This window comes from Pinus tabuliformis, chromosome 2_1 (genome assembly GCF_031772625.1).
Source record: "Pinus tabuliformis cultivar Carrire ecotype Pingquan chromosome 2_1, CPIR1, whole genome shotgun sequence".
NCBI classification, from domain to species: domain Eukaryota; kingdom Viridiplantae; phylum Streptophyta; class Pinopsida; order Pinales; family Pinaceae; genus Pinus; species Pinus tabuliformis.
Window position 1 is genome coordinate 17,898,206 of NC_142299.1, and position 13,884 is coordinate 17,912,089.

Below are 13,884 nucleotides of genomic sequence, written 5' to 3' on the forward strand. Positions count from 1 at the left end.
ACGAAGTCCGAATGAGGGAGATATTGCTGATTTAAAAATCAGTTGTGTTGTAGGCATTTTTCGTGGCGGCAAGTTTGCAAATCAGATCTGTACGTTCTGGGGAAACATTTACAAATTATAATTGCAGATTTGGTTTCTTTGAAAAAAAGTACCCAATTTCAAAAAAAAAAATCAGTGGAATCAAAGTCCGAATGAGGGAGATCTCACTGATTTAAAATCAACTCTTTTTTTTCAGAAATTTTTGTGACGGCGGGACAGTTGCAGTGGGAATTTGAAATTCCAGCGCCGAAATTGGGATTTCTATCACATGGGAAGAAGCAAAATGGTTGTTCAATTTCAGAAAACAAGTCATAATAGGGATTCTGAGCAATATTGACTGAATTGTGGCCATTTCAAATTTTTGCCAAGTAAGCGATTTGTTGTCAAAACCCTCTTCATGGCTTATAATAGTAAGTTTTTTACAGGAAAATATGATCGGTTTTCTATTGAAAATTTTATAGCATATCACAAGTTGGAATTTCCAAGGTGTTGGAAGGACAAAATAGGTACTATTTGAAAAATGAGGTTGCTATATGGTGGAAATCACTTGATAGTGAGTTTATAAAGTTATGTAGTGTTGATGAAATAGAAGAAGTACTTTTGGACAAATGGTCTCATACTAGCAAGAAGGAAACCGCAAAACCTAGCAAAGATTTATTTTTACAGGAAAGAAGGAAACCAAGAAACTTAAAGGGTTATTTTATGCTAGTATCTCCTTATTACACGCTCATGGATTGATTCGGAGGGAGAAGATCATTGTGTCTATAAATCCTAGCTGCAAGCATAATTTTATTAATGTTAATTTAGCAAAAAAATTGCAAGTTCTAGCAAAACACATTGAAAACACATAGGTTGATAATGAGGATGTTCAAGTTTATAAAGATTTGAAGCTTTCTATGGATAAGTATGTGTTGCATTGTGAATTTTATACTTTAGATATGGATAACATGGATGTTGTTTTTGGACACCCTTGGATGGAATCTGTGGGTACTATCAATATTAATGTGTAGAAAAAATTCCTGAAGCTCTGGTATAAAAAGAAGAAAATTATATTATAGGATATTTCCATCAATAAATAGGTAGAGTCCAAGGAGGTTGAAGTAGAAGATGTTCCAGGGACCGACACATCAGATGATGAGCCCTTGATGGTCAACAACCAAACACAAACATCAAACCAGGTACGAGAAAAACAAGTAGAGTCCACGGAGGTTGAAGCAGAAAATGTTATAGGTACGGAATTTGTAGTTGAAATAATATTGGAAGATAAGAAACAAGAACATATGCCACAACATGTACCAGATACCAATCACGCTCCATTAGGTGGTGAATTAAAGAACGATACATAGTTGGTTAAAAATTCAGCATATCACCACCCACATCACCCCGCAAGAAAACAACCTACAAGATGGCAACGAACTAGCCACAAGGACAACATGACAGATAGAGAGGGGCGACGATCCACCTACTACACATCAACACAGAAGAGCCGCCAAGGTCAACTTCCATCTCAAGCGATCAAGGCACCAACTAGATCGAGGGTTCACCTTTCTCTTGGATGGTTAGATGCACGTTCATGGTACCAATGGACTACTCTTTTGAGTAGATCTTATTATTTGTGTTCTTCTTATGTTTCAGGGACAAAACATGTTTAAGGGGGGTGGAATGTAGTATACCTAGGGTGGTAGTATGGGGTACTGAGGGAGGTACCCAAGGGAATAATGTAATAATGGGATGGGCCATAGTAATAAATAAAGTGGTTAAACCGTATCATGTAAGGGACCACAAGTAGTTAGCAATAATGTAATAAGCCCATTGTATTAGATAGATGGTATTGAGGGAACCATGGTAATGACCTATGGTATTGTATGTATGAGGCCTATATAGAGGCTAGAGACTCCCCATTGAGAGATGTCAAGGATTATTGTATGAACAAGCATATGGCTTGTAGAGTGTTCTTCTTCCTTAAGGAGTGAATGTATGGTGTTGCCCTACCTTAAGGGTGTTGGCATTGTGGCACTGATTTAGAGCTATGGCACAGGTGTTGTCCTTGATGGCAACTCACTCTGGTGACAGATCTCAGTTCAGGCTCTCAGAATGAATAAAATCATGTATATGCAGGTTCACTTTGACGAAGACGCGTATATGCAGGGTTCGATCAATAAAGAAGCATTTCTATCTATATTCAGATCTTGTTATTCTTGGGTATATTTGTATTTTCATATATTTTCAGATAAGTTCGATAACATTAGAACACACACCTTACTATGCTAATCTGATTCAAAATTTATGCTAAAAAAAATTAGCCTATTAACATTAGCCACATTGTCATTAGCATGCAACATGGCACCTATAAGATTTTGTAACACACTCCTTATTTACTCCAATAAGAAGAGGTGGTTACTATGCTAACTCGATTCCAAAACTGAAATCATTAGAATGGGATCTAGAAACTTTGAATTTTTTTTTCATCATTTTAGTTCGACAATTGTGACTTTGGCATGTCGCGTGGCACCATGTGGCATGATTCTCTAATGCCTCTTCACTGCGGTGGCATACTCAATAGGGACACTGTGGTGGCATACTCAACAGTCCCTTATGTGTAGCATTGTGTTACCCAACAATGAATAACTTCAATTTAGGCTTCATTGCAATTATGCATAGATTAGAACCTCACAACAAGTTCCACATATTACTGCTATGAAGAAAAAAACAACGAAACTCTTACAAGTATGGTTTTGGTTTGACACAAAAAAGGATGCAATGATTTGACATAGAATATAGATCTTCTAAGTTAGAAATATTGATCTTTGTGGTTGTTGAATCCCCTATCTTAAAAAAAGAAACATCCATATGTCAATGCTCAAACTAAATAATTATTTTCAATATTGTTTAGAGGTGAAAATAAGGCAACTGAAATTTTTACTCATCATCTGCATAAATATGATGGCTTCGTCATCTGCATAAATATGACATCCTGTTGTTATAACATCACACACCATGCCTTAAATATGGCAACTTGTGGTTATGATGTCACATTCCATGACTATTTTTTCATGGTCACAATATTTTTTTTTTGGTGAATGGAGAACTAACTAATCCACTGGCTTCCACATCTACTGCACTTCACTTTCAAAAGAATTTTCTACCCAATCTTTTGGCATGCCCACTTCAAACAAAGGAATCTTATTTGGGACAATTACTAAATCCTGGCAAGAACTTGTGCCCGCACTTTTTCAAAATTAGTCGAGCTACAAAGAGCCCAAGAGCTATGGCCACTCCAAATGAAGCATTTAAATGCATACAATAATAACTGGCCAATAATAATAAGAGATGCATGAAACTTGCAATTTAGGGATGAGAATGAAATGTAAATTTGCAGCTAAACATCACTTTGGTACACAAATTTTAGCTGGGAGCTGCCAGGGGAAACTCACATTGTGATTCTCTTGAACAAAATCAAAAAGCAACATTCCAGTAGGCTAAAGTTAACAAGGTGAAAAACTATCATCAAAAATATGTCAGAAGATAAGATTTCAATCCTTCTCTCCGTGAAATATCCTCCAAATCACTTTGAAAGACAATGCAAGCTTGGTATTCTCAAAATCATTAGGCTAAAGATAATTACTACGCAAGTTAAGGGAAGAGTCTTCAATGTAGCAAATGCACACAAAAGAGTAAAGAAAACTATTACGCCATATCTTACAACTTTAGATCATCTTTTTGTATCGATCCTAACCTACTTTGGTCATAGGTAAAAATGATGAAATTGGATCAGATGATAGGACTATGTTTGTCCCTTAAATTCATCTTTCCATGAGGTGTTACAATGGTCATCAATATATTTTGTAAAATATTTTGAATGATGAAGGTAGCAAAATCAAAACAATATTCTTACCATTCTTAACTCTAATTATGTTTTATAGGCCTAGCTTTACCTATCTTTTATATATTACAATCTTCATGTCTATCTGTATATATTACAATATGCATTTTATTTATATTACATTCAGATCTATCAAGGATATGGTAATCACTAGAGGAGACATTTTTTTAACCTCCCAATCTCCATTAATCTAGTCAAGTGTTAGCGCATATTTCATTTAATTTCAATTTTGATAGAATATTGGTTAACTGCTCATAATTGCAAATAAAATCAATGAACATTGGAAAATAACAACCTTTGAAATAGAATTAATTACATTTTGAATCAGGTTATAAGAGAGAACCTGATGAAAATGACTGCAAAAAAGGATCAATGCAGTTATAACACCAATAAGCACAGATGCATACATAACTATGTTGCTAAAGGGAAGAATGCATATTTGACTAAGACACACATGTTAGGATCCATAAAACTAGAGAGAAATCATTTTAATAATCAGGAAACAAACATTCAAACCATGTACACCATGATTTACCCTAGAAAACCCCAATTGGGGAAAACCAGCCAATAATAGATCTATTATTGTCTTTGGCTAAAACACAAACAAGCTCAACAACCTGAGCTTTCACTTCTCAACTATGGTTCAATACAATGGATAATTCTCAAGCCTTTTAACGACTTCAACTACATGTAATACCATTAGTCACCAATACCAAGTGCCCAAAACCACAACTATTAACCATAATTTTTGACACAATCTCAACTCCACCACTGGGTCAATTTTATCTAACAATCCCCCCCTTAAAATTGACTTTGAGTTTTCCTTGGCCAAATCTAGCCAAACTGGCCAAGTGAGCTAGCGATCACAACTCACCTCCAGGCCTTACCCAGTCAATGTCAGGGTATTTAAGAATTTTATATGTTGTCCTAGCTCAACATGCTTCATCATACCATCACATGTGTCCCATATCACCTAAGTGGATGTTTAGAATTTATCATTGATTTACTGGATTACGCATGCCTTATTAGGTCTTGCAGTTGTATGCCCATTTACATGAATTTGTTTGAACTCCATTAATAACATTTTTTTTTTTGTTTTTATCTTATTATTAAGCCAACATTATCTCATTTCCTCATAAGTAACTTGCTTTGCAAAATCATTGCTTCCAAAAATGTTGCATTGTACCTGGTGAGAACTACTATCTCTCTAGCTTCTGACACTTCAATCTTCAAGTATGCTCTTTCTATTGAAAACTGTTATGACCCATATGAAGCCCACAGAGCCATTAAAATAACAACCAAATCACTTCCAAGAATATGGTAAATGATAAAAAAATGTCAAATTTAAATGCAAGCCATATACCTTATAACCCTCATGGTTACCGGCGACTTCACGTTCGTTGCATGCCAATATAAATGTGTCCCTTCGTAATACGAGGATTCAAGCTCAAAATCAAGAAGCCCACGAAAAAAATTGTCTTATTTCTTGCATAGTGTTACTCCTCACTGTCGCTCCTTTTGCGCACATTCCTTTTCATCATAACCAACATATTGATTCGATTTTCATGGGAAACATTCCACATCCAGCATTTTCCTCTACATAGAACCACAGAGCAAGCCTCTATCACTCCCAAAGAGCTTAAGGTTCTTCGCATTCTGACCTCAATTCTTGCTAGCCTTGAATTCATCCCACATGTTATTTTCACACCTTCCACTTGTCTCTCAGAAAGACCAATTTTGGTGTGACTATCACTAGCCTCCTCGTTGACAACCTTTCGATGCAAAAATGAGTAGTTTTTGATTAAGACTCAAACCTCTTCACAGTTTTGCTCCAAAGCGACCATGTTACCCCAATTTTACAATGATTCTATTCTCAATGCCAAAAACTTGTAACGACATTCCCTTTGATACCATTATTTTGTTATTCAACCACCACTAATATCACTGTTAGCATTCTAGATTTTTTGCAACGAAAACCTCTCTAATTCTTGGCTCGAACAACCAGGATATGTTGAAAATAGGGGGTTGAAAACCGAGAAAATGTTGCCCTGGCTACAACCATTGAGGGTCAAGGACAATTTGACCAAGGCATAATCTCCATTTAGATGCCAAAGTTCTCGACCTCTCATCTGCTGATCCAGGTGGATCTTCAGATACAATGGCATGGAAAAGTTCAGAAATCAAAGTGCTCATAATGAAGTCAACTCAGGACCAGAGTGTAGATCACGTCATCTTGATTCCAACGGCATGAACGGTACTTCAATCCGAGCCTGGATGGTGAAGTTATCGCGAAAAGAAGGTTGCTTTGTTCCTTAAGAAAATGAGGCATTTTCCTTTAAAAATGGGTTTAAACCTTAAAAGGCAAAAATCGTAATCGGAGGATCCATGGAGGCGGACTTAAGAAGGGCGTAGCAAAAACCCTAATCACCGATCTCTGATTAAATCAACATCGACAATCGGAGGGTAATTGGGTCGGAGGAAGGCCATCTATATATATATATATATATATATATATATATATATATATATCGACGATATTAGAGTAGGCAGGGGCTGACTTGCGATGTGATCGACGATATAGAGCGATCGACGATAAAATGATCGGTGGGATCATTATCGGCAGACCAGAACCATGGGTCGTTGTATGAGCGGGATGCCGATGCGATTGGCCAACGCCGATATCGGCGATCAGTGATCGGTGGTCGGCATTCCCCCGGTTACAGAACCTCAGAAACAGTGATACGCCGATTGCGATGTTGGGCCCAGACCTGATAAAGAATATACGCCCGATTTGATAAAGTTGAAGTCCGGGTAAATGGGTTTTTGCCGGATTTTAGTGTTTTTTCGAGATTTCTTGGTATTTATCATTACAATGATAAAGAGGCTATTTTTAAGGGTCGTTGTGCCTACCAATCCTTCCACACCACCAGCCTCTATTGTGAACCAGACAGCCCCGATTTAAGCAGGATTTTGTCCAAATGACCCATTATAAAAGCCCGATGGTTGGAAACGCAAGGGAGAGGAATTTGCAGCACGTTATTTTGTTTGGCAGGAGGCCGATAGTGCACTTCGTCTGTTTTGTACAAGTTTACATGTCTTCAGCCCCTCTCAGTGCTACAGACGCATTGGTGCTGCTTAATTCTCCATATGAGGTCTCCATTTCATAGCCATCTTTGAGAATGGAGGTATAAGCCTCTTGTTATGCAACTGATGATTTTAATTCTCTTATTTTCATGCCATTTAGTGTAAAGGCCTCCCCGTTGTTCGAGCTGGGCCCGGAGACGTAGTCCAAATTGGACAAACTCCGTTATCAAGCCTTGGTGTCTTCTTTTTGTGCCTTTTATGTGCTTTCTTCTTCTTTCTTGTGTGCCCATTAAAATTCAGTGTTAAGATGAAATTTTACATGTGATTCTTTTCATACATCTATAAGTGAAAGTATCCTGGATCATCCGCCTAGCGAGATCATTCTCAATAAGTCATGGAACAAAGGTTGAGCATCGTCGCCATAGATAAACACCCTATTCTCATTTCTTCTTTAACCACCCATCACACTCACTCGTAGCCTCACCAACATCACTAAACGCAAGAAAAAATCTATTAAAACAGTAACACATTTTTTAGATTTCTACTTTGAATTTTATGGTCGCACAAAATGTTTGACAAATTGAGCAGCGGGTCCACACCTTGAAAAAATGTTCACAATTACAATAAAGAATTCAACATCTTCCTTACTCCTGCAACACCAATCATGCCATAACCAAAACCACTGCTATTGAAAATGGATTTTCTACTTCCAATCACAACCATGCTACTTGTTCTTAGACCTACCATAGAATCAACATCAATATTTCCATCCCCTTGATCTCCATGTTGTCTCCTGTTGTAATTTTTCTTACCCTTTGAAACCAATATGTTGTTCCAATCTACATTAGGCTCTGATACCACTTGTTAGGATTTATAACACAAGAGAGAAGTAATAATCAAGCAACAAACATTAAAACCATGTACACCATGATTTATCTTGGAAAACCCCAACTGGGGAAAAACCAACCAATAATAGATCTATTATTTTTCTTCATTAAAACACATCCAAGTCAGCCAACAACCTAAGCTTTCACCGCTCAACTATGGCTCAATACAATGGAGAATCCTTAAGCCTTTTAATGGCTTCAACTACATGTAATACCATGAGCTTAATACGATAAGTCACCAATACAAGGTGATCAAAACCACAACTGTTAACCATAATTGTTGATGTATATTTTTACTTGTAGATTTAACAACTTATGTGATATGCTAAAACATAAGACAAGAATCTACTCTACTCTTCAGTGGAAACTAAATTTGATCGATGAAAACAATAAGCAGAAAAGGAAGAATACCAATCGCACATAACACAATATTTCTCTGGGGAAAGCAACTGCTAAAAAACCCGACTTTCTATATTGCATTAACCAGAAGATCTAAGAACAAAATACAATGCTTGTTCAACCCCGAACAATTCCTACACTAGTACAATCTAATGCTCTACTTCCTAGGTTGAATCTGGCCAACGCTTAGCCAATTTACTAACCTTCTAAGCCCCTACTTCCTTGTGCAATTCTTGAGAGAATTTATCGAGTAATTAAAGGGAAATCCTCGCTCTATAACTGTGCAATCCAAACATAGGTCCTCAATTGATTGCATGCACTATCTGTAAAGTTCAGAAAATTATACAACTGATAGTACACTGTCCTTGAACTCTAATCTCAACTAGGTCTTCCTGTAAATTGACATGCATGATTTATTTATGAGTGAATCTTCAATTAACTGGTGTGGTACTGGTGATGCACTGGTGCACTACTCCACTACTAGACCTCTACTAGCTCCTCCAACAATTAGAACTAGTTCAACTGACTATAACTCAGTTAGACCGAGTTATCTAATTACAACTCAAAATAACTCAACCTGGGACCCTAAAATTTATGGATCACTCTACATGACTCTAGATAGTCTTCCAACTCAAATTTTATAAGTCAATTAAGTCAACTTAACTTAGTTAATTGCTACAAGCTGCTATGAGAATATGATTACAATTTAATTCCTAATTTAATTCAAGGACAAATTAAATTAGAATTTCTAGATGTTATTTTTAACATTTCTTGTTTCTATTTTCAACACTCCCTCTCAACAAGAAAGGAACTCAACTCTATCCCGATCTGGCACATTTGGAATGTTCTGCATGCAAAACTTATCTAGTGTTGTTGCTACTGCAACTTCTGAAACTGAAAATGCATCTAACCTGAATCAGTATGATGCATCTCTCACCAAAGTCTCTGACTACTACTAGCTCTACCTCTGTCAATTGAAAACTCTGCGCTTTTTTTGACTCTACCTCTGTGCCATCTGCACTATTGTTAACTTTGCTATGCGCTCTCTAGTATCTGACTACTACTAGCCTCTGCCTCTATCACTTTGATATCTAACTACATCAAATGCCACTGACCCATCCTGTTACTGTGTATTGTGGGCTTTCGTAGCAAGGTAATGACCCATGAGACAAAACCTCTCAGTGGACCCTGCCCAAATTTCTGCACTCTTGGGACTATTACTTCACATTTCCCCACCTCTCACCTAGAGGTATGGTTGCATGTGCTCCCTCTACCCACCTGGCTTGAAATTTCCCCCTACTGGAGGCCTCTACATGAGTGGATGTCTCCACTCGGTCTCCTCTCCGCTTCTCCAATTGTGGCTGCTCCACAACTTTCTGAGTCTTCTTCTGAGGATGCTTCTTCTCTGCTTGAGTGGATCTCTCCACTCAGTCTCCTCTTTTCTTCCCTAATTCCAGCTGCTCCATAACTTTCTGAGACTGCTTCTAAGGATTCTTCTGGGGCTACATGTTGAGATGTCATTCATTCTCCCTCTCAACCACCAAGTCTCTAACATTTTCCTTGCTCCTCAAGGCTTTGCATGCATCTTGTACCTCAAGAGTATACAGGTTCTTAACTCGTACACCGATTTATTTCACCTATCCCGTGGTGATGTGTCTAAGGAAAACCTTTCCCTTACTAAAAATCACAGCATAGCCATGGTCTTCCAATACTGCAATAGAAAAAAGATTCTTCTTTAGTCCCGGAACATACATCACATTTGTAATTCTGAGAGAGGAGCCAAACTCCCTCTGAAAGGTAACTGTACCAATCCTGGTAGTGCTATACCTCCCGTCATCTCTAAACTCTATGTTCTGCTTGAGGTCTTTCTCCTCAAAGTCACTGAAGAGATCTATATTCCCCGTCATATGGAACGAGGCATTGCTTTTGAGATACCACACGCTTCCCATTATAGTGTTGGATATGCATGCAATGAGAGTGAAATCAAGTTTGAATTGTGAAGCTAGAGCTTCACCTGCTGCCACTATTATTGGCTCCTTCTCGCTTGCTTTCTTTGGTGGGAAATTCGTCACATAGTGCCTATACCCGTGACAGTGAAAAAACTCGACTTTCAACAAGTCCTTCTTCTTTATGCCCGCCTTGCCTTGAGACTTCTTCCCCTTGGCTTTATTTTCTTTTCTCACTAATGAAAAGTCCTTTTAAACTTCCTTGGAAGAGGTCCCATCTCTGGTGTTCCTCTAAATCTCTTCTTGTACCAAATCTAACCATAGTCGTTCCCAATCTAGTAGCTTCTCCCTCCCATTAACAGAGTCCTGGTAACTGTGCCAGCTCTTGGGAAGTCGTAGAAGAGCGAGGCCCACCATATCATCTTCAGCAACAATAATGTTGACATTTCCAAGCTTATCTCGACAATGGTTGAACTTGGTCAAGTAATTCAGAATTGAGTCGCCCTTCTCCATCTTGATCTTTCTAAGTTTTTCCTTTAGTGCCAACTTCCTATGGTCATTTCTATTTTGAAATAGGTTTGTCAATGTATTCCACATTGCATATGGAGTATCCTTACCGTGGAGACTCGAGACAATGTGATCTCAAACTCCTTGCAAAATAATCCTTCTCGCTTTTGCCACAGACTTTCTCCATTCAACCAGATCTTTAGCATCCGATGTTGGAGGCTTAGGAATGTCATGATCTATGAATTCCTTGAGGTCATTTTCTTTTAGCACTGCCTCCATCCTTTCCTTCCAAGCTATGTAATTCGAGTTTCCATCCAAGGCATACTCAAGTCTCAAACCGTAGAAGGCCATATTGTTGATTTTGAAGTATGAACTGCAAATTCGATTTCACCTACACACCAAACTTGAATTCTCCTCTTCTATATTGTCTTCAACTCTGATACCATGTATTTTTTTACTTTTAGATTCAAAATCTTATGTGATATGCTAAAACACAAGACAAGAATCTACTCTACTCTTTAGCAGAAACCAAATTTGATCTATGAAAATAACAAAAAAGGAAGAAAATCAATCACACATAACGCAATATTTCTCTGGGGAAAAAACTGCTAAAAACCCCAACTATCTATATTGCATTTTTTTTTTTCTACATAAGACTATTTCTATTAACAGAGTAAAGGTAAATTTACATCATGACCGAAGTCAAGAACTCTGCTCCGGTAGGAGGCAGAACTATCCAAAAAAACATATGTGAAAACTGTCTATTTTTATGACCCACGCAGGGGACCGAGCTGAGATACATATGACAGTGCAAAATTCCCCAAAAAACTAAGAAACACCAAAGATCCCAGAAACTATTTGCCTTACAATCATGCCCAGTGGTGAGGGGCACACTACCAGAAGAAGAGGCTTGGGTGGACGAGCTAATCATCAGGAGGCTCTTCTATGATACGACACCAACCAATATCTGGCAAATCCTCTGCTTGTGCCGCGTTCTGAGCAGAGGGACCCGGGTCAACCATCATCGCATCCTGAGCTCTGCATGTCTGTTCATTTGCCGCCTGCCGAGGAGCATTTTCGACATTCAACTGGAAGGAAGAAGAGGGAGCCGAGATTGCCCCCGAACCCCCTGGCTGAGTCCTTGTATCTTCGGCTTGGCTTTCTTCCTGAAAAACCACCGTGAAATAAGCAGTAATCCTGGGTCTGTTCAGTGCGCTATCAAAGGTAAAGATGGCGGAACCAGAGGTTGGGACAGGCCCGGGGCGAGAGCTGGTGGCGCGGGATCTCCCTCTTCTGCTTCGGGTTAAAGGGCGACGCCCCCCTGACAATTCACTGGATGACGATTCGGTTGGTGCGCGCCTCGGCTGTCCTCTACGGCAGCCCATCCTTGGTCGCAGACGAGGCATCTAGAAAATAACAACAGCCGAGGTCCAGGAATGCAGCACCCGAGCACTAACCAACTGATGGCAGCAGCTTTGCCTTCTGATCGAACCGCCTTTGCTGAGCTTGAACCCATCCTCCTGGTGAGCCAAACCTGGTTCAGAGAAATCCCTGCTTGTATCCGAAACCAACGACCAGAAAAAGAGATGAGTTACTGAGATATGGAAATGAAAACAACAACATAGAACACCGAAAAGAAACGCTGAGAGGAGCAAATTTTGCTTCGCCGAGAGGGCCGAGCCAAGCGACAGAGGAACCCGTTTCCCCTCAGGCGACCTGAAGTTCGAAGCGAGACCGGAGGCGAGCGAGAAGAGCAAATAAATCAGTGAAGTTGCCGCCTCCCCAGGACCTCCCCTGACCTTATCATTCTTTGTCACGCCTCGGGAGGCTCCTCCCATTACTTCTGCATTGATGGATCTCGCCTTCTGATGCAGGCTGGTGCGTGCGGAGGTGGTATCCATAACTCTGAACCTGATGTGTGAGCCGAACCGTTTGTAATGAAATCCCATATACCGATCTTTGCGCTCATGCCATGCGCCAGATGCCGTATCCTTTTTAAACTTCTTGTACTGGTCAGGCAGGTGGCGATCTGCCTCGCCCCAACCCTGTCCCGTCGTTTTAATATTCACCACAAGCACCCGCATCCGGGAGGGCAGCATCCTTTTGAACCAGAAGTTTGCATTCCTGTTCATGATCATGGTTTTGGATTATGTCGAGCGTCCCTGTGATTAGAGTGTGTTCAGATTCCACACCCAGGTTGGCTAGAAGGTCCGCGACCTTGTTTCCTTCCCTTTTAACATGATTGAAGATGATGGCTCGATTATTGTGAAGCCATTGTTCTATGGCCTCCAATCTAGCTTCAAGTCTCCAGCTATTGGCAATTTTCCTAGCATGAGTCCCATTAAGGAGTTGTTTAGCCATGTTGATGAGGATTAGGGAATCACCTTCAATTTCCAGGGGGTGAAAGTTGTGTTTTCTGGAAAGGAGAAGTCCTTGCCACAGTCCCTCCAATTCTGCCGAGTTGTTGGTATCCCATCCTATGTTGCCAAAGTAAATAAGGAGGGGTGAGCCTTCATGATTTCTGAAAATTCCCCCATATCCAGCATTTCCAGGGTTGCCCTTTGATGCTCCATCAAAGTTGAGCTTGAAAGTGTGCTTTGGAGGGGAGGTCCAGGATTCCTTCTTTGCGTTGCTGCTTTCTGAGGGGGCTTGAGTTGGATTTCCCTGTGGGAGAGGCATATTCCAATTAGCCCAAATGGCCTTCTCATTTGCCAGAGTGGGAAAGTCATCCGGCATCCACGTGCGAAGCGCCAATGTCTCTTTGAGGTTCAGACAGAAGTTGCCCCAGATGATCTCTAGTGGAGTAATTTGATCTTTGAATATGCGCTTGTTCCTTTCCTTCCAGATACACCAGGTGAGGAGCCCAGGAATCAATCTCCATAATTGGTTGAGAACTTCACTTTTGTATGGATTCTGATGCCATTGGCGAATGGAGTCGGTGATATCGTCTGACACCCTGCATCTTCTTTGGCATCGAAAACTGGCCTTCTCCCACATTTGGTTGGCAAGGGTGCAGGAATCCAGAAGGTGTTGAAGTGTTTCCTCCTGCGAGTTACAATTAACACAGATTGAGGGACCATGATAGTTTCTTCACCTGAGTTTGTCCCAAGTGAGTATTTTCCTATGCCCCACCAACCAT

The 13,884-nt window shown here is 39.8% G+C and overlaps 1 pseudogene; it reads right to left on the minus strand.

Moving 5' to 3' along the window:
• Nucleotides 1-3,222: 3,222 nt before the first annotated feature.
• Nucleotides 3,223-13,884, minus strand: part of LOC149198459 (2-carboxy-1,4-naphthoquinone phytyltransferase, chloroplastic-like) — a 33,667-nt pseudogene continuing 23,005 nt past the window's right edge.